This window comes from Pseudophryne corroboree, chromosome 6 (genome assembly GCF_028390025.1).
Source record: "Pseudophryne corroboree isolate aPseCor3 chromosome 6, aPseCor3.hap2, whole genome shotgun sequence".
Taxonomy (NCBI): Eukaryota; Metazoa; Chordata; class Amphibia; order Anura; family Myobatrachidae; genus Pseudophryne; species Pseudophryne corroboree.
This window is the reverse complement of record NC_086449.1, coordinates 335230012-335250767: the sequence shown is the minus strand read 5'-3', so window position 1 is coordinate 335250767 and position 20756 is coordinate 335230012. Positions and strand designations below refer to the sequence as shown.

At 46.5% G+C, this 20756-nt stretch overlaps 1 long non-coding RNA gene across 1 annotated transcript in view; it reads right to left on the bottom strand.

Annotated features, from left to right (window-relative positions):
- LOC134932208 (uncharacterized) overlaps window positions 1-20756 on the bottom strand; it is a 337842-nt gene that overhangs the window by 116373 nt on the left and 200713 nt on the right. The window lies entirely within an intron of this gene.

The following is a 20756-nucleotide window of genomic DNA, read 5'->3' as shown; positions in this document are numbered from 1 at the left end:
ACTGTACAACTATATACTGTTGGTCACCAAAATGCTGCACTGTACTACTATATACTGCTCACAACATTGCAGCACAGATATGGATACTTGCAGTGACACAGCTGCAAGATACAGCAATGGTCTACTGTACTGTACAACTATATACTGTTGGTCACCAAAATGCTGCACTGTACTACTATATATATATATATGTTACGCACACCAGTGCTAACAGGAGTATACCGGTGTATGAACAGAGAGGGAAGCGAAGCAAACGAACTCACAGACAGTATAACATAACATACACAGGAGGTGATGGAATAACTAATAAACACAAAGTGAACGGAGAAGCCCAAAGGCTCAGGAATTGGGTGTCTCCCTAGTGTCAGGAATGCTCAGATGGAATAGAGCGGACAATGAAGCGATGTGTAGTGATTTAACATGTGGAGCACCTGAAATGATGTTGCTAAGAGCAACAGAAAAAACCCCAAAGGGTTACCAACGGGTGTGGGAATAAACTCCTTGGTCAGAGATAGAAATATAGACACAAGGAGAGTATCCACAATCCTAACCCCCACTTGCAGGGCACAGGTTCAGCTTACTGCCACTAAACTGACACCTGGACGTCCTGCACAGTGAGGGAGGATTAAGCAAGCAGGTCTGAGAGTACAGCCGCAAACCTGCTGGGTTCACAGAATAGCAAAAGAACCCCAGCAGGTCAAACAACTGACTCCAGTCTTACTGCTAGGTCCGGATTGGCAGAATGAAGTACCGAATCCCAAGGCCTATTCGCAGTAAGCAACAAGTAAATACAAAGTCACACAGTACTAGCTAACTCTCTGGAACTGACTAACAAACAAAGATTCAGCAGCATTTGCCTAGCCTGAGAGGATGGTTTATATAGCAGGTGCTGTCCACGCCCCACTCAGACCTCACAGACTGTGAGCACAAAACCAGCGCCGGATTCCCTGCCGTGTACAGAGCCTGTAACCACTACACAGTAAAAACCCGGACCGGAGTATCAGCTGTGCTCAGGTTACTTCGCTAACACTTGCCTCCCGGTTGCCATGGCGACGTGGCAGCACAGAGCAGGAGATCCTAACAGTACCCCCCCCTCTGACGAGGGGTCAAAGAACCCCTACCACCGGGTTTATCGGGGAACTGCGAGAAGAAAGAGCGTATCAGTCTGGGGGCATGAAGATCACAACTGCGCACCCACGACCGCTCCTCCGGGCCATACCCCTTCCAGTGCACCAAAAATGACAGCCGACCCCGAACCATCTTGGAGTCAAGAACCCTTTCAACCACAAACTCCCTCTGACCCCGTATCAGAAGAGGAGAAGGTCTTCCACTGGAAGAAGGATTACTAACCGCCAGTTTTAAAAGGGAACAATGAAATGTTTTATTGATACCCAATGAACGGGGCAGATCTAACTGAAATGCCACCGGATTGATAACCCTGGTGATCTTATAAGGGCCGATGAACCGGGGGCCAAACTTATGAGATGGCTGTCTCAACTTCAAATTCTTGGTGGACAACCAGACGAAGTCTCCTAATTTGAAGCTGCAGGGTCTTCTCCGCTTATCAAAAACCCTTTTGGTCACTAATGACACAGACACAAGGGCTTTCTTCACCTTCCTCCAAATACCCCTAAGGACCGAAATAACAGAGGAACCACCAGACGTGGAATCCAGGGGGTCAAAAGAATTAGCCTTAGGATGATGCCCATACACACAAAGGAAGGGAGAGATCCCTGTAGCAGAGTGAGCCGCGTTGTTATAGGCAAACTCCGCCATGGACAGATGAGCAACCCAGTCAGTATGACACTTGGAGACATAACACCTGAGGAACTGCTCCAAGGACTGGTTCACCCTCTCAGTCTGCCCATTAGACTGTGGATGGTAGCCTGACGACAAGCTCACAGAAATCTGGAGATCAGAACAAAATGCCCTCCAGAATTTGGCCACAAACTGGGATCCACGGTCAGAGACCACATCAAGTGGCAACCCGTGGAGGCGCACAACATGCTGCATAAATAACTCAGACAGGCGTCTGGCCGATGGCAACCCAACCAGTGGAACGAAATGCGCCATCTTCGAAAACCTGTCAACGACAACCCAAATGGCTGTCATCCCCGAGGATTTGGGCAAGTCCACCACAAATGGACCTAAAGAAAAAAATGGGGACTACATCAACTGCGCACAATGACCAAAATCTCTATAAAGTCTCTAAACATTAAGATGTGGGTCAGTCCAAGGAATGTAAGGTCTTCTTAAGGCCTCCTTCTCTTATTCAAATGGGTTGGAATCCTCTCAACAAACTTGTTCCAATGTCCCTCAAAAAGAAGAAGACAGGAGAGCGATATCGTGTAGTAGGTCCTAGATTCAAAAAGGGGGAGTTGTTCTAGGATTTCATAGTTTGACGAAAAAGTTTCGTACCGTACTCACGTCTAGAGAGAAGTTTTTTCCACATATAAAGGTTTCTTTATGGGTCCAGACTTCTCCTGGCCGAGCAGATGGATGATCCGGACTTCTTTCGATTTCTCCCCAAGCGATGACCCAAGGCGGAAAATAAGGGAGAGAGCAGTCGAATTAATAGACCACAGATGTAGTCTATTATCTCAGTTGAAATTTGTAGACGGAGGAATCAACCAGCTTACCGTACTTACACTAAACATGTATATAAAGGCACATAAAGGTATCTTTAACTGTGGTTTATTGCCTGACCATTCACTCAGTGTTGAGAATAACAATGGGTCCGCGTACCCCACTTACGGTCTTCCACTTGTTGTCTGTCACGTAGCGGTTTCTTTATCCACCTCCTTCTCGGAAGGTGGAACTCCACCCTTGGATGCACCCAATCTCGGTATAATAAAATATATATCAGGGATGGAGGTGTAGTTAAAAAGACTTTATTAAACAAAAAGGTTTCTTAAAATGAACACAACAGTAGTGTCAATCCTAATAGACCGCCCAGAAGATGTTAAACACAATCAAAAAGGATGAGATAGATCCGGATTATCTCACCTAAATAATGGTGATCTGGAAGGTCCTTGAATAGTGTATAGCCCTATGTTTGTGTTTAACATCTTCTGGGCGGTCTATTAGGATTGACACTACTGTTGTGTTCATTTTAAGAAACCTTTTTGTTTAATAAAGTCTTTTTAACTACACCTCCATCCCTGATATATATTTTATTATACCGAGACCGTAAGTGGGGTACGCGGACCCATTGTTATTCTCAACACTGAGTGAATGGTCAGGCAATAAACCACAGTTAAAGATACCTTTATGTGCCTTTATATACATGTTTAGTGTAAGTACGGTAAGCTGGTTGATTCCTCCGTCTACAAATTTCAATTGAGATAATAGACTACATCTGTGGTCTATTAATTCGACTGCTCTCTCCCTTATTTTCCGCCTTGGGTCATCGCTTGGGGAGAAATCGAAAGAAGTCCGGATCATCCATCTGCTCGGCCAGGAGAAGTCTGGACCCATAAAGAAACCTTTATATGTGGAAAAAACTTCTCTCTAGACGTGAGTACGGTACGAAACTTTTTCGTCAAACTATGAAATCCTAGAACAACTCCCCCTTTTGGAATCTAGGACATACTACACGATATCGCTCTCCTGTCTTCTTCTTTTTGAGGGACATTGGAACAAGTTTGTTGAGAGGATTCCAACCCATTTGAATAAGAGAAGGAGGCCTTAAGAAGACCTTACATTCCTTGGACTGACCCACGTCTTAATGTTTAGAGACTTTATAGAGATTTTGGTCATTGTGCGCAGTTGATGTAGTCCCCATTTTTTTCTTTAGGTCCATTTGTACGGTGTTGAGTGACACCTTGGTACTACGCAACTGCAGCCGTTGAGCGCAGTGGTTTACTATTTTTTGCTTTCTTTGTACTAAGTCCACCACAAAATCCATGGAAATGTGGGTCCATGGCTTAGACGGAATAGAGAGTGGATGTAATGGGCCGACAGGAACCCCTGTAGGAGTTTTATTTCGGGCACAAACGTCACATGCCCGAACCCACTGATCCACATCCCTAGCCACCGAGGGCCACCACACCGCCCTAGACAGCAACTCCCGAGTTCTGGCAATACCCGGATGCCCTGCCGACCTCTTGGCATGGAATTCCAGGAACACTCGCTGTCTTAACCTAGGAGGCACAAACAAGAGATCTACCGGAAGGTCTGGAGGAGCCTGCTCCTGTGCTCTAAGGACTAATGATAAGAGGTCCTGGGTAATGCCCACTTTAATACATGATGGGGACACAATGGGCAATGACTCCTCGGTAGTCTCTTGAACTGGAGCAAAACTCCGCGAGAGCGCATCAGCCTTGATGTTTTTTGACCCAGGGCGATATGTTATCAAAAAATTAAAGCGAGCAAAAAACAAAGCCCATCGTGCCTGCCTGGCATTGAGCCGCTTCGCTGACTCTAAATATGCCAGATTCTTATGGTCGGTGAGAATTGAGACCACAAACTTAGCCCCCTCAAGCCAGTGTCTCCACTCCCCGAGTGCATCCTTTATAGCCAACAATTCCCGGTTACCCACATCATAATTCATCTCGGCAGACAAAAATTTACGGGAAAAGTAAGCACAGGGATGAAGGCAATAATCAGACACCCCCATCTGAGAGAGCACTGCCCCAATACCTATCTCAGAGGCATCCACTTCTACCACAAAAGGACGCTCTGGATCTGGGTGTCGCAGCACCTTGGCCGAGACAAATGCCCTTTTGAGACGGGCAAAGGCCGCTTTGGCCTCACAAGACCAGTGAGCAACATCCGCCCCTTTCTTAGTGAGTGCCACCAAGGGGGCCACTATAGACGAAAATCCAGCGATAAACCGTCTATAAAAATTCGCAAAGCCCAGAAAACGCTGAAGCGCCTTCAAACTAGTGGGCTGCACCCAATCCAGGACTGCCTTTACCTTAGAACCCTCCATTTGGAAACCTTCTGAGGAGATAATATACCCTAGAAATGCGATTTGCTGGACTTCAAACTCGCACTTCTCCAGCTTCGCCCCAAGCTGGTGGTCTCTGAGTTTCTGGAGGACTAAGCGTACATGCTTCCGATGTTCCTCCAGGGAATGAGAGAAGATTAGGATGTCATCTAGATAAACAACTAAGAATCTATCCAAATATTCCCTGAGCACATCGTTCATGAATTCCTGGAAGACTGTCGGGGCATTAGAGAGCCCAAAAGGCATCACCAAATATTCATAATGCCCTGAGTGGGTATTAAAGGCAGTCTTCCATTCATCCCCCTCTCTTATTCGGATTAGATTGTAAGCACCGCGTAGGTCAATCTTAGAAAAAATGGTGGCAGTACGAAGCTGGTCAAACAAAACCGAAATGAGAGGCAGTGGGTACGAGTTTTTAATCGTGATACGGTTCAATTCCCTGAAGTCGATGCAGGGTCGCAACGAACCGTCCTTTTTACCCACGAAAAAGAACCCCGACCCAACTGGGGACTGTGAGGGTCTGATAAATCCCTTAGCCAAGTTCTCCTGAATGTACTCTGCCATAGCCTGAGTCTCAGGACGTGACAGGGAGTACAACCTGCTCTTGGGAAGCTTAGCATCCGGCAACAAATCAATGGCACAGTCATAGGAGCGATGGGGAGGTAGTACCTCCGCAACTTGTTTGGAGAACACATCCGCAAAATCTGCATAACATCCTGGCAATCCTGGCAAACTTAGCTGCGAGAGCCTGACTGGAAGGCTCAAGCAACTCCTGAAACAATCACTACCCCAACTAAGAATCTCCCCAGAGACCCAGTCAAATTGAGGGTTATGGGCCCTTAACCAGGGTAACCCCAAAACCAATGGGGCAAAAGAACAGACAGTCACATAAAAAGACAATTTTTCATAGTGTGTGGCTCCAATAAACAAAGGAATTTGGCTGGTGCAGGAGGTAATTTTACCCTGGGACAATGGTTCCCCGTTTAACCCACAGATCTCAATCTCTTATGCCAAAGGTACTGAGGGAACAGAGTGTTCCAGGGCGAATTGACGGTCCATGAAAACCCCATCGGCCCCACTGTCAACAAAGGCCTCAGTCTTGACAGTTTGACCGAGGATCTCCAAAATCACCGGAATGAGAAAAGTCTTTTTAGGAAATTCTGACTTCTGGCCTGACAGGATATTTCCCATCACCCTCAGGCCCTGAAGTTTTCCGGTTTTTCTGGGCATGATACTACAACATGACCTTTATTCCCACAGTACAAACACAAACCCTGCTGTCTCCTCCGCGTCTTCTCACGCGAGGAGAAACGGGTAGCCCCAATCTGCATAGGCTCCTCGGAATATTCCTCAGAGTCTGAGGTTCCCTTGAGAAAAAAGGAAACTGCGGTCTCCCTTTCAAGCCTACGCTCTCTCAGCCGTCTATCCACCCGGATGGATAACTGCATGAGCTGATCTAAGCTATCAGGCGAGGGATATTGTACCAGTTGGTCCTTTATCTGGTCAGAAAGGCCCCTTCGGTACTGGTTTCTCAGAGCTGGGTCATTCCACTGGGTATCATGAGCCAACCTCCGAAACTCCGTACTATAAACCTCAGCTGGCCGTCGCCCTTGCTTAAGAACCGTAATCTGAGCCTCGGCTGAAGCCATCTTGTCAGGGTCATCATACAAAATGCCCAGTGCCGTAAAAAAAGCATCAACACTTTTAAGCGACGGACAGTCAGGCTGTAACCCATATGCCCAGACCTGTGGGTCTCCTTGTAGCAAGGAAATCACCATGCCCACCCACTGAATCTCCGACCCAGAAGACTGGGGCCTAAGCCTGAAATATAGCTTACAGCTCTCCTTGAAACAAAAGAACTGCGAGCGATCTCCAGAAAAACGATCCGGGAGATTTACTTTCGGCTCCTTAACCCCTGAACTTGCTGCTGCTGCTGCGGGAGCTCCGCTAGCGGCCTGCGGGGTGTTCATTTTAATGGACATCTCATTAAATTGTCGAGTCAGGACCTGCACCTGATCGACCACCTGTTGCAAAATATTTTGAGGGGTATGCTCCATATTCCCACAAAATTTCAACAGGAGTAGGGCTGCTGAATATGTTACGCACACCAGTGCTAACAGGAGTATACCGGTGTATGAACAGAGAGGGAAGCGAAGCAAACGAACTCACAGACAGTATAACATAACATACACAGGAGGTGATGGAATAACTAATAAACACAAAGTGAACGGAGAAGCCCAAAGGATCAGGAATTGGGTGTCTCCCTAGTGTCAGGAATGCTCAGATGGAATAGAGCGGACAATGAAGCGATGTGTAGTGATTTAACATGTGGAGCACCTGAAATGATGCTGCTAAGAGCAACAGAAAAAACCCCAAAGGGTTACCAACGGGTGTGGGAATAAACTCCTTGGTCAGAGATAGAAATATAGACACAAGGAGAGTATCCACAATCCTAACCCCCACTTGCAGGGCACAGGTTCAGCTTACTGCCACTAAACTGACACCCGGACGCCCTGCACAGTGAGGGAGGATTAAGCAAGCAGGTCTGAGAGTACAGCCGCAAACCTGCTGGGTTCACAGAATAGCAAAAGAACCCCAGCAGGTCAAACAACTGACTCCAGTCTTACTGCTAGGTCCGGATTGGCAGAATGAAGTGCCGAATCCCAAGGCCTATTCGCAGTAAGCAACAAGTAAATACAAAGTCACACAGTACTAGCTAACTCTCTGGAACTGACTAACAAACAAAGATTCAGCAGCATTTGCCTAGCCTGAGAGGATGGTTTATATAGCAGGTGCTGTCCACGCCCCACTCAGACCTCACAGACTGTGAGCACAAAACCAGCGCCGGATTCCCTGCCGTGCACAGAGCCTGTAACCACTACACAGTAAAAACCCGGACCGGAGTATCAGCTGCGCTCAGGTTACTTCGCTAACACTTGCCTCCCGGTTGCCATGGCGACGTGGCAGCACAGAGCAGGAGATCCTAACAATATAGTATATAGTATATACTGGTCACACAACAAAGCAGCAGATATTGAGCACTGATCAGGATACTGTCTAGAACTGAGTCTGACACGGAGCTGCAAGATACAGCAATGGCCTACTGTACTGTACTAATATAATATACTGGTGGTCCCCACAATGCAGCACACTGAGCACAGATATTTGCAGCACACTGAGCACAGATATGGAGCTTTTTAGGGAGAGAACGTAGCCATGTCCTCTCCGTTCAATCTCTAATGCACGAGTGAAAATGGCGGCGACCCGCGGCTCTTTATATGTAATACGAATCTCGCGAGAATCCGACAGCGGGATGATGACGTTCGGCCTCGTTCGGGTTAACCGAGCAAGGCGGGAAGATCCGAGGCTGCCTCAGACCCGTGTAAAATACATGAAGTTCGGGGGGGTTTGGATCTCGACGAACCGAACCCGCTCAGCTCTACAAATAACTGATAATAAATAATAATGCATGGAATTCCGTAATCATTTTGGACTGTATCACAAGACAACAGAAAGGTGGGTCCTGTTGGACAATAGTACTCTACACCAGAGGTTCCCAAACGCGGTCCTCAAGGCACCCCAACAGTCCAGGTTTTAATTGTATCCAAATGTATCCATGCTTGGCCACAGGTGACTTAATTAGCACCTCAGTCAATTTGATTTAACCATCTATGCTGAGCCATGGATATAACTAAAACCTGGACTGTTGGGGTGCCTTGAGGACCGCGTTTGGGAACCTCTGCTCTACACTGTTTCCTCTTCTGAGCTCTAACCAGGCCAGCTAAATGTGCTAATGTGCATGGGCGGCTTGTCTACGCATCTATAGCTCCGTACTCAATTGTGGCAGGACGTGCCCCTGTATATCTCTCCTGAGCGGAGAGGGTGAGTTACACCAGAGATCTGCAAGTTCCACTCTGTCACCAACCACTAGTTGCACCATATAAACCATCGTCATCACTGTGTGATAATGCAGCTAATCAGCCTCACTAAGCAGCACACCAGCTGTATTAAACCCTCACACGTTTCTGGCTGGATCTGTTGAACCTGCTATGTACAAAGTAGATCTACTGCATTAAACCTGTGTTATTTAGCAACCCATTCTACTTGGTTAATACACTACAACCATGTTAAGTTATTCTTTGTGTGGATTGACCTCCATCACCCACCATTGCCGCCTATATCCAACAGGTCCTAGAAAAGTCACCAAAAGATTTCACCTACAATTTCAGACCTTACTACCACAAAGATTATTGGTATTGTAAACAGCGACAAGTACGGCAGCCAGGAAAGCTCATATGCATTCTCATACAAGTTAAGGTTTCTGCAGGTGACATCTAAAAAGGATGAGATTTTGTAGAAGTAGCTCAGAGTCAGTTGTCTGTGGCCCAACCAAGACTAAGGTGCCTAGTATTTATCACCATCCGCATCCAAGCAGAGCTGGATTAAGGCTATGGGGGGCCCGGGGCACTTCAAACAGCATGGCCCCTAACAAGGAAGCAGGTGAATTATTTATGGTGGGATGGCGGCACTTCCGTAATAAATCCACAAACTGCAGCATACTGCAACGTGCCTGACGACAATGTAATTAAACTTCAAAACGTTGCGCATTCTGCAGTTTGTGGATTTTTTACCAAAGCGCCACCGTCCATGGGTGGTGTATATGGGCTCGTCAGTGTGAGGACCTCCGGAGGGCACCGGGACTTTACTTCTGCCAGCGATGAAAGGAATATCTGCTTTGTATGTACTGTGGAAGCAAAAGTCACTGCTCCCTCCGCTGGTCAGAAAGGAGTGAAGCTCAACATCTTGAGGTTCAGGCAGAAAAGTTGCCTCAAGTTATCGTCTCAGACTCCCTAACTTCTAGCAAGGGTACTAATGGTTCCCTGAAGGAGGTCTATTATTGGGATCCCGGTGCCCTCCGGAGCGGACTTTACTTCTAGTCAACGGTTGTGCTGCCCGTGTCCAGTATATATATATATATATATATATATATATATACATACACACACACACATATATATATACAGTATATGTTTACAAATACTCACACACACATACACACACATATATATATATATATATACACACACATATAATATATATATATATATATATATATAGTACACACAAACACACATTACGTATACACACCAAGCCAACACGATACAGAGCCAAATATTCCAATTGAATAAATAGCAGCATTATAAAAAAAAAAACTAAGAAAAAAAAATACAGCCAGCTTACTTTTGTCTCTGCTGCTGGCAGGCTACAAGTGACACTAGGGATTGCCATCCGTAAGTGACAGGAGAGCGAGAGTGAGAGCTCGTCCCTCCACTCATGCACCCTCCGCTGGCTCCACGTTCCACGCTTCTTTTTGCACTGCAGCCTGCATGCCCAGTAAATGACTGAGCCGCAGGCTGCACATTTACTCTCCATTGGACAGCTGAGCCGTCGCAGCTGTCCTGCACTTCTATGCGGTGCCGCGGCTGTAATTAGGTTGTCAGGGCAACCCATGAGGAGCGCAGCGCCGCAGATCGGAGGTCTGATCTGTGTGCGGGCGCAGGGGGCCCTTTTAGGAAGGGGGGCCTGGGGTACTTACCCCACGGGCTCCCCCCTTAATCCGGATCTGCATCCAAAGATGCGGATGTGAGGTGATAAAATCACCCGAATCCACACTGCGGCTCTGTCCCTGCGATGCCTGTCTGCAGCATCAGTACGAAAAATACCCCAACGTCTTGCTGTGCATGTGCCGCCAACCGCCGACATCACCGCTACCGCCGACGCCGGGTCGACCTCCCCGACTCGACTACTCCCGTGATGCGTCCTCCCCCCTGCGCATCGTAAATATAATCACCAGTGCAGGGAGTTGGTCATCGCTGCTCCAGCAGGGCTGCCGGGCGCCGGATCCTGTGCGCTGCTGTGACCCCTGGTGCTGTAAAGTGAGCTGCCATTTTGCAGGGTCACAGCGCAGCACATGCAGGACTCAGCGCCCTCCAGCCCACACAGGAGCACCGATCACCAGATCCTGGACAGGTAAGTAGGATTTTTTTTATTTATTTATTTTACTTTTTTTTGTTTTTGCTAGTGATCAGCTTGTGTGTCCATCGGACACACAGAGCTGATCACACTGCCGGGTCCCTACAAAGCTTTTTCTGCTAGGAGAAAGAGAAAGCTGGGCAGAAGTCAGCAGATCGCAGTGCTGCCAGCGATGAAAGGAATATCTGCTTTGTATGTACTGTGGAAGCAAAAGTCACTTCATTAAAAACTGCTCCCTCCGCAGGTCAGAAAGGAGTGAAGCTCAACATCTTGAGGTTCAGGCAGAAAAGTTGCCTCAAGTTATCGTCTCAGACTCCTTAACTTCTAACGAGGGTGCTAATGGTTCCCCTAAGGAGGTCTATTATGGGGATCCTGTGACCTGAAGCCCAAAGTTAAGAATTGGGAACCAACTGAGGGTATATAAATCCCTCAATTCCCGGGTAATCCCTGGTTTTATTGCCCTAGGAAATACATTTAACTCAAATCCCGCTATCTCTAGAGAGCCATCTAGATCTGCAACCCCAGAAGGGGTCTTAAGTGGCAAAGCCCCAGGAGGGGTCTTGAGTAGCAATACCCAAGTAGGGGAGTGCGTGGTGCCGACCCCAGGAGGGAAGTCTCTGGCGCCGACTCCTGGAGGGGAGTCTCGGGTGCCGACCCCACTAGGGGAGTCTCAAGTGCCGGACCCAGGAGGGGAGTCTCAGGAATTTCACTGGTTTCAAAATCATAATCCGAGTTGGAATCTATGTCCAATGGAAGGATCAATGTTATATCTCACATGCATACTTGCAGCACTCCCAATGCCAGTGGCTCTGTCTCTTCATTGTTTTGTCTAACTTCTTTCTATAGTGTATTGTCTGTGTACGTACTTTATGTTCTCTCCTCGCCAGAATGCTGGCCAGAGTTTGGTAGAGTTCTGTGTTTAAGTGTCTATTGTTCTCCAGTCCCATGTCTTAGAGCAGCTCCTATCCTCTTTTGCTCTTTCGCTCCATTGGCAATGATTCAGGTCACTCATCATACTATTGTCAGTGGCGTAAGACCTGGTGGTATCCCAGTACCGGTAGGCACGTTCCGTCTTATGCAAAAGTCGCGTTTATAGGTATGAAGACCTGCTGGTAGGTTCTATAGGCTGGATTCAAATGTTCACCTCCCCCTCCTGGCCGCGATCGTGCCCACTGGCAGTATTTTAATGTTACTGCGCGACAAGTTCGGTGGGGGTAACAAGCTGAAATGCACCTAACGAGTCCCGTTTGGGTGCCCAAATGGCTCTTTTCACAATTGCGCCTATTACTTTAGTCAGGTTTAGGTGCTTTGCCCGCCTAAACCTGACTGTAATGGGCGCAATCAGCTTAATAACGGGGGCCATTTGAATATGCCCCTCTATCTCTCGTCACTTTAGATGGGAGATAGGGGGTGCGATAAGATTTAAATTCCCCCCTATGAGTCTCAACATCGGGTGTACAGGGGTCACTGCCCAGAAGACCTCTGTGAGCTCCGCCCTCCTAAGAAGAACTGTCGCTAGCTGTAACAAAAACTTTATAGAATTAATATATAAATACCCTTAATTTCTATAACGATCCTCAAAGTCCTGAGCAGAAATTATTACATAAGGAACTACAGTATGCAGAGCAGTGGAAGGGTTCCTATTTCATATCTTTATTATCCATTGACCACTGACATAATTCTATTAATGATAGTCAGAAAATGTTAAGTGATTTACCAATAAATTGTATTGGAACGTCCTGTCTATAGCTGTTTTTTAAATATAAATCTTGTTCTTAAGGCAGTGCCACACTGGACAACACGAACGATGAACAATATCGTTCATTATTTTCCCTTGAACTTCCCGGATGAACGATAATGAATGAGACAGAGCTGCCACACTGAGCGATTTCATGAACGACTGAACGATATGCCTAAATTGTTTGACTGTAGGGTTTTGACGCCTTTATGTTCTACATTTACATATTCACACCGGCTCATCATTCACACCGGCCACACTGAACGATATGCACTGTCTCATCAACAATATAGCTAGAATTTAAAAAAGTGAATATGCAATTTAAAGTGTGATTAACATATTTCATTCATGTTATCAGAGAAATAACACCAAGAAAAAAAAAACATAAAAAAGAGAAAACAAAACTATAGATCAAGGCCCAGGTTAAATGAAATCTACAGTAGGTCAATCTTTTCATTGAGTCCATTCGGCTATAATCATAGGAGCTGGAACGGGCAAGTGTGGGGGGATGTCAAACATTTGAAAGGCACCAGTCAACCTACTTGGTCTCTGGATGGTGATCCCTTCTCCGCCTTCCTTCTGGGTCCTCCTTTTCTTCATAGTTTTTGTAGAAAAAAATATTTTCCTACGCAAGCTTCTTATATAACAGTTGAGCTCAACAAATAATTCAAAAAAGTTAGGTTGGGTGGTAGGGGCACTCTTCATTCCTTTAGCTAAAATACTTATAGTGCAAACTTCATTCCTTTAGCTAAAATGATTAATGGTCAGTCAATGTAGATAAATTATATAAACTCCTATTATATCTACCAATGTCTCAAATTACTTCTTATTCTTACCCTTTCCTCCTGATTCTCTCTTTTTTGTAACCGAGGGTGTCATACCCGTTTTATGGGGGTCATTCCGACCCATTAGCACGCAGCGATTTATCGCTGTGGTGCGAACGGGTACGTAACACGCATGCGCGGCCGCAGTGCGTGTGCACGATGTTGCCCGGTGACAGAGGTCGCCGGGTTACATCGCGGCTAACGAAGGAAGCGGTCGCAGAGCCGACCGCAAAGAAGATTGACAGGAAGAAGGCGTTCCAGGGCGTATCCGGACCGTTTGGAGCCGTTTTCGGGGAGTGGTGAGTAAAACACAGGCGTGTCCAGGAGAACGGAGGGCGGATGTCTGACGTCAAAGCCGGCTCCAGCATCGCAGGGATAGTCACGCAGGGTAAGTAGGTATAGGCCTAGTCTTCTTTTGCTTTAATTTTTTTAGCTTAGCAGGACTGCACAAGCGATCGCAGCCCTGCTAAGCTAAAATACACTCCCCCATTAGGCGTGTACTAGTTGATCGCAGCAGCAGCAAAAAGTTGCTGGCTGCGATCAACTCGGAATGACTACCTTTGTGTGAAACTTGCTTAATGGATGAGTTGGAATCGTGATTGGGCCAATTTTTGACTAGGTGTAGAATATCATGATAGTGACCCAGCTTGCTTAAAGGTCACAGGATTAAAAATAAATTATAAAGATCGCAGAAAGGGGAGGTGAATTGTATATTCCCTTTATTTTTTATTTTATTTTTTTCTTTCTATTATTATTTATGTTAATTATGTATTAATTATGTATTGCACAAGCTCGAGCAACATTTTTTCATCGCTTGAGTGATCGTAGTGTGATTGACAGAAAGTGGGTGTTTCTGGGCGGAAACTGGCCGTTTTCAGGGAGTGTGTTAAAAAAACACAGGCGTGCCAGGTAAAAACGCAGGAGTGGCTGGAGAAACGGGGGAGTGGCTGGCCAAACGCTGGGCGTGTTTGTGACGTCAAAGCAGGAACTAAACGGACTGAGGTGATCGCAGTGGGTCTGGAGCTACTCAGAAACTGCAAGGAATTATTTAGTAGCAGTTCTGCTAATCTTTCGTTCGCTATTCTGCTAAACTATTATACACTCCCAGAGGGCGGCGGCCTAGCGTGTGCAATGCTGCTAAAAGCAGCTAGCGAGCGAAAAACTCGGAATGAGGGCCATAGTTTTAAGGTGTATACTGGTGTATGTATACATTACTCTGCTCCACCTCAAGCCTGTACATGCCCCATTTTCCAACACTAGATCTACAACCAAGTTCCTGAATGTTATCCTTCTTGAGATTGACAGGATCCCACCCTGATTGTTTTTTGCGTACAGAGGTCATTTATGTTAGTACTTAAAGTTGGGAAGGAAACTAATGCACTTGATAAATTATCAGAACCAATCTTGGGTAGGGCTACAGCTATAGCAACCATTATTCCCATGGAAAGCTATGTGTTTATGAGAACTTGCTTGTCCCCAGGAGTTAGGGTGACATGTACTAAGCAGTGATAAAAGTGGAGAAGTGAGCCAGTGGAGAAGTTGCCCATGGTAACCAATCAGCATTTCTAATTTGCATACTATACAATTGTATGGAGCAGCTGATTTGTTGCCATGGGTAATTTCTCCACTGGCTCACTTCTCCACTTTTATCACTGCTCAGTACATGTTAGAGATGAGCGGGTTCGGTTTCTCTGAATCCGAACCCGCACGAACTTCATGTTTTTTTTCACGGGTCCGAGCGACTCGGATCTTCCCGCCTTGCTCGGTTAACCCGAGCGCGCCCGAACGTCATCATGACGCTGTCGGATTCTCGCGAGACTCGGATTCTATATAAGGAGCCGCGCGTCGCCGCCATTTTCACACGTGCATTGAGATTGATAGGGAGAGGACGTGGCTGGCGTCCTCTCCATTTAGATTAGAAGAGAGAGAGAGAGAGAGATTGACCTGATTTACTGGAGCTTAGGAGTACTGTAGAAGTGTAGAGAGTGCAGAGTTTACTAGTGACTGACCACAGTGACCACCAGACAGTGCAGTTTTATTTAATATATCCGTTCTCTGCCTGAAAAAAACGATACACACAGTGACTCAGTCACATACCATATCTGTGTGCACTGCTCAGCCCAGTGTGCTGCATCATCTATGTATATATATCTGACTGTACTCAGCTCACACAGCTTATAATTGTGGGGGAGACTGGGGAGCACTGCAGTGCCAGTTAATAGTTATAGGTTATAGCAGGAGCCAGGAGTACATATTATATTAAAATTAAACAGTGCACACTTTTGCTGCAGGAGTGCGACTGCCAGTGTGACTGACCAGTGACCTGACCACACTGACCACCAGTATAGTTAGTAGTATACTATATTGTGTGATTGCCTGAAAAAGTTAAACACTCGTCGTGTGACTTCACTTGTGTGGTGTTTTTTTTTTTATTCTATAAAAAACTCATTCTGCTGACAGACAGTGTCCAGCAGGTCCGTCATTATATAATATATACCTGTCCGGCTGCAGTAGTGATATATATATATTTTTTATATCATTATTTATCATCCAGTCGCAGCAGACACAGTACGGTAGTTCACGGCTGTAGCTACCTCTGTGTCGGCACTCGGCAGTCCGTCCATAATTGTATACCACCTACCCGAGGTTTTTTTTTCTTTCTTCTTTATACATACATACTACTACATCTCTTTATCAACCAGTCTATATTAGCAGCAGACACAGTACGGTAGTTCACGGCTGTAGCTACCTCTGTGTCGGCACTCGGCAGTCCGTCCATAATTGTATACCACCTACCCGTGTTTTTTTTTTCTTTCTTCTTTATACATACATACTACTACATCTCTTTATCAACCAGTCTATATTAGCAGCAGACACAGTACAGTACGGTAGTTCACGGCTGTAGCTACCTCTGTGTCGGCACTCGGCAGTCCGTCCATAATTGTATACCACCTACCCGTGGTTTTTTTTTCTTTCTTCTTTATACATACATACTACTACATCTCTTTATCAACCAGTCTATATTAGCAGCAGACACAGTACAGTACGGTAGTTCACGGCTGTAGCTACCTCTGTGTCGGCACTCGGCAGTCCGTCCATAATTGTATACCACCTACCCGTGGTTTTTTTTTCTTTCATCTTTATACATACATACTACTACATCTCTTTATCAACCAGTCTATATTAGCAGCAGACACAGTACAGTACGGTAGTTCACGGCTGTAGCTACCTCTGTGTCGGCACTCGGCAGTCCGTCCATAATTGTATACCACCTACCCGTGTTTTTTTTTTTCTTTCTTCTTTATACATACATACTACTACATCTCTTTATCAACCAGTCTATATTAGCAGCAGACACAGTACGGTAGTTCATGGCTGTAGCTACCTCTGTGTCGGCACTCGGCAGTCCGTCCATAATTGTATACCACCTACCCGTGGTTTTTTTTCTTTCTTCTTTATACATACATACTACTACATCTCTTTATCAACCAGTCTATATTAGCAGCAGACACAGTACGGTAGTTCACGGCTGTAGCTACCTCTGTGTCGGCACTCGGCAGTCCGTCCATAATTGTATACCACCTACCCGTGTTTTTTTTCTTTCTTCTTTATACATACATACTACTACATCTCTTTATCAACCAGTCTATATTAGCAGCAGACACAGTACAGTACGGTAGTCCACGGCTGTAGCTACCTCTGTGTCGGCACTCGGCAGTCCGTCCATAATTGTATACCACCTACCCGAGGTTTTTTTTTCTTTCTTCTTTATACATACATACTACTACATCTCTTTATCAACCAGTCTATATTAGCAGCAGACACAGTACAGTACGGTAGTTCGCGGCTGTAGCTACCTCTGTGTCGGCACTCGGCAGTCCGTCCATAATTGTATACCACCTACCCGTGGTTTTTTTTTCTTTCTTCTTTATACATACATACTACTACATCTCTTTATCAACCAGTCTATATTAGCAGCAGACACAGTACAGTACGGTAGTTCACGGCTGTAGCTACCTCTGTGTCGGCACTCGGCAGTCCGTCCATAATTGTATACCACCTACCCGTGTTTTTTTTTTCTTTCTTCTTTATACATACATACTACTACATCTCTTTATCAACCAGTCTATATTAGCAGCAGACACAGTACAGTACGGTAGTTCACGGCTGTAGCTACCTCTGTGTCGGCACTCGGCAGTCCGTCCATAATTGTATACTAGTATCCATCCATCTCCATTGTTTACCTGAGGTGCCTTTTAGTTGTGCCTATTAAAATATGGAGAACAAAAATGTTGAGGTTCCAAAATTAGGGAAAGATCAAGATCCACTTCCACCTCGTGCTGAAGCTGCTGCCACTAGTCATGGCCGAGACGATGAAATGCCAGCAACGTCGTCTGCCAAGGCCGATGCCCAATGTCATAGTACAGAGCATGTCAAATCCAAAACACCAAATATCAGTAAAAAAAGGACTCCAAAACCTAAAATAAAATTGTCGGAGGAGAAGCGTAAACTTGCCAATATGCCATTTACCACACGGAGTGGCAAGGAACGGCTGAGGCCCTGGCCTATGTTCATGGCTAGTGGTTCAGCTTCACATGAGGATGGAGGCACTCAGCCTCTCGCTAGAAAAATGAAAAGACTCAAGCTGGCAAAAGCAGTAGCACCGCAAAGAACTGTGCGTTCTTCGAAATCCCAAATCCACAAGGAGAGTCCAATTGTGTCGGTTGCGATGCCTGACCTTCCCAACACTGGACGTGAAGAGCATGCGCCTTCCACCATTTGCACGCCCCCTGCAAGTGCTGGAAGGAGCACCCGCAGTCCAGTTCCTGATAGTCAGATTGAAGATGTCAGTGTTGAAGTACACCAGGATGAGGAGGATATGGGTGTTGCTGGCGCTGGGGAGGAAATTGACCAGGAGGATTCTGATGGTGAGGTGGTTTGTTTAAGTCAGGCACCCGGGGAGACACCTGTTGTCCGTGGGAGGAATATGGCCATTGACATGCCTGGTGAAAATACCAAAAAAATCAGCTCTTCGGTGTGGAGGTATTTCAACAGAAATGCGGACAACAGGTGTCAAGCCGTGTGTTCCCTTTGTCAAGCTGTAATAAGTAGGGGTAAGGACGTTAACCACCTCGGAACATCCTCCCTTATACGTCACCTGCAGCGCATTCATAATAAGTCAGTGACAAGTTCAAAAACTTTGGGTGACAGCGGAAGCAGTCCACTGACCAGTAAATCCCTTCCTCTTGTAACCAAGCTCACGCAAACCACCCCACCAACCCCCTCAGTGTCAATTTCCTCCTTCCCCAGGAATGCCAATAGTCCTGCAGGCCATGTCACTGGCAATTCTGACGATTCCTCTCCTGCCTGGGATTCCTCCGATGCATCCTTGCGTGTAACGCCTACTGCTGCTGGCGCTGCTGTTGTTGCTGCTGGGAGTCGATGGTCATCCCAGAGGGGAAGTCGTAAGACCACTTTTACTACTTCCACCAAGCAATTGACTGTCCAACAGTCCTTTGCGAGGAAGATGAAATATCACAGCAGTCATCCTACTGCAAAGCGGATAACTGAGGCCTTGGCATCCTGGGTGGTGAGAACCGTGGTTCCGGTATCCATCATTACTGCAGAGCCAACTAGAGACTTGTTGGAGGTACTGTGTCGCCGGTACCAAATACCATCTAGGTTCCATTTCTCTAGGCAGGCGATACCGAAAATTTACACAGACCTCAGAAAAAGAGTCACCAGTGTCCTAAAAAATGCAGCTGTACCCAATGTCCACTTAACCACGGACATGTGGACAAGTGGAGCAGGGCAGGGTCAGGACTATATGACTGTGACAGCCCACTGGGTAGATGTATGGACTCCCGCCGCAAGAACAGCAGCGGCGGCACCAGTAGCAGCATCTCGCAAACGCCAACTCTTTCCTAGGCAGGCTACGCTTTGTATCACCGGTTTCCAGAATACGCACACAGCTGAAAACCTCTTACGGCAACTGAGGAAGATTATCGCGGAATGGCTTACCCCAATTGGACTCTCCTGTGGATTTGTGGCATCGGACAACGCCAGCAATATTGTGTGTGCATTAAATATGGGCAAATTCCAGCACGTCCCATGTTTTGCACATACCTTGAATTTGGTGGTGCAGAATTATTTAAAAAACGACAGGGGCGTGCAAGAGATGCTGTCGGTGGCCAGAAGAATTGCGGGACACTTTCGGCGTACAGGCACCACGTACAGAAGACTGGAGCACCACCAAAAACTACTGAACCTGCCCTGCCATCATCTGAAGCAAGAAGTGGTAACGAGGTGGAATTCAACCCTCTATATGCTTCAGAGGTTGGAGGAGCAGCAAAAGGCCATTCAAGCCTATACAATTGAGCACGATATAGGAGGTGGAATGCACCTGTCTCAAGCGCAGTGGAGAATGATTTCAACGTTGTGCAAGGTTCTGCTGCCCTTTGAACTTGCCACACGTGAAGTCAGTTCAGACACTGCCAGCCTGAGTCAGGTCATTCCCCTCATCAGGCTTTTGCAGAAGAAGCTGGAGACATTGAAGGAGGAGCTAACACGGAGCGATTCCGCTAGGCATGTGGGACTTGTGGATGGAGCCCTTAATTCGCTTAACAAGGATTCACGGGTGGTCAATCTGTTGAAATCAGAGCACTACATTTTGGCCACCGTGCTCGATCCTAGATTTAAAGCCTACCTTGGATCTCTCTTTCCGGCAGACACAGGTCTGCTGGGGTTGAAAGACCTGCTGGTGAGAAAATTGTCAAGTCAAGCGGAACGCGACCTGTCAACATCTCCTCCTTCACATTCTCCCGCAACTGGGGGTGCGAGGAAAAGGCTCAGAATTCCGAGCCCACCCGCTGGCGGTGATGCAGGGCAGTCTGGAGCGACTGCTGATGCTAACATCTGGTCCGGACTGAAGGACCTGACAACGATTACGGACATGTCGTCTACTGTCACTGCATATGATTCTCTCACCATTGAAAGAATGGTGGAGGATTATATGAGTGACCGCATCCAAGTAGGCACGTCACACAGTCCATACTTATACTGGCAGGAAAAAGAGGCAATTTGGAGGCCATTGCACAAACTGGCTTTATTCTACCTAAGTTGCCCTCCCACAAGTGTGTACTCCAAAAGAGTGTTTAGTGCCGCCGCTCACCTTGTCAGCAATCGGCGTACGAGGTTACATCCAGAAAAT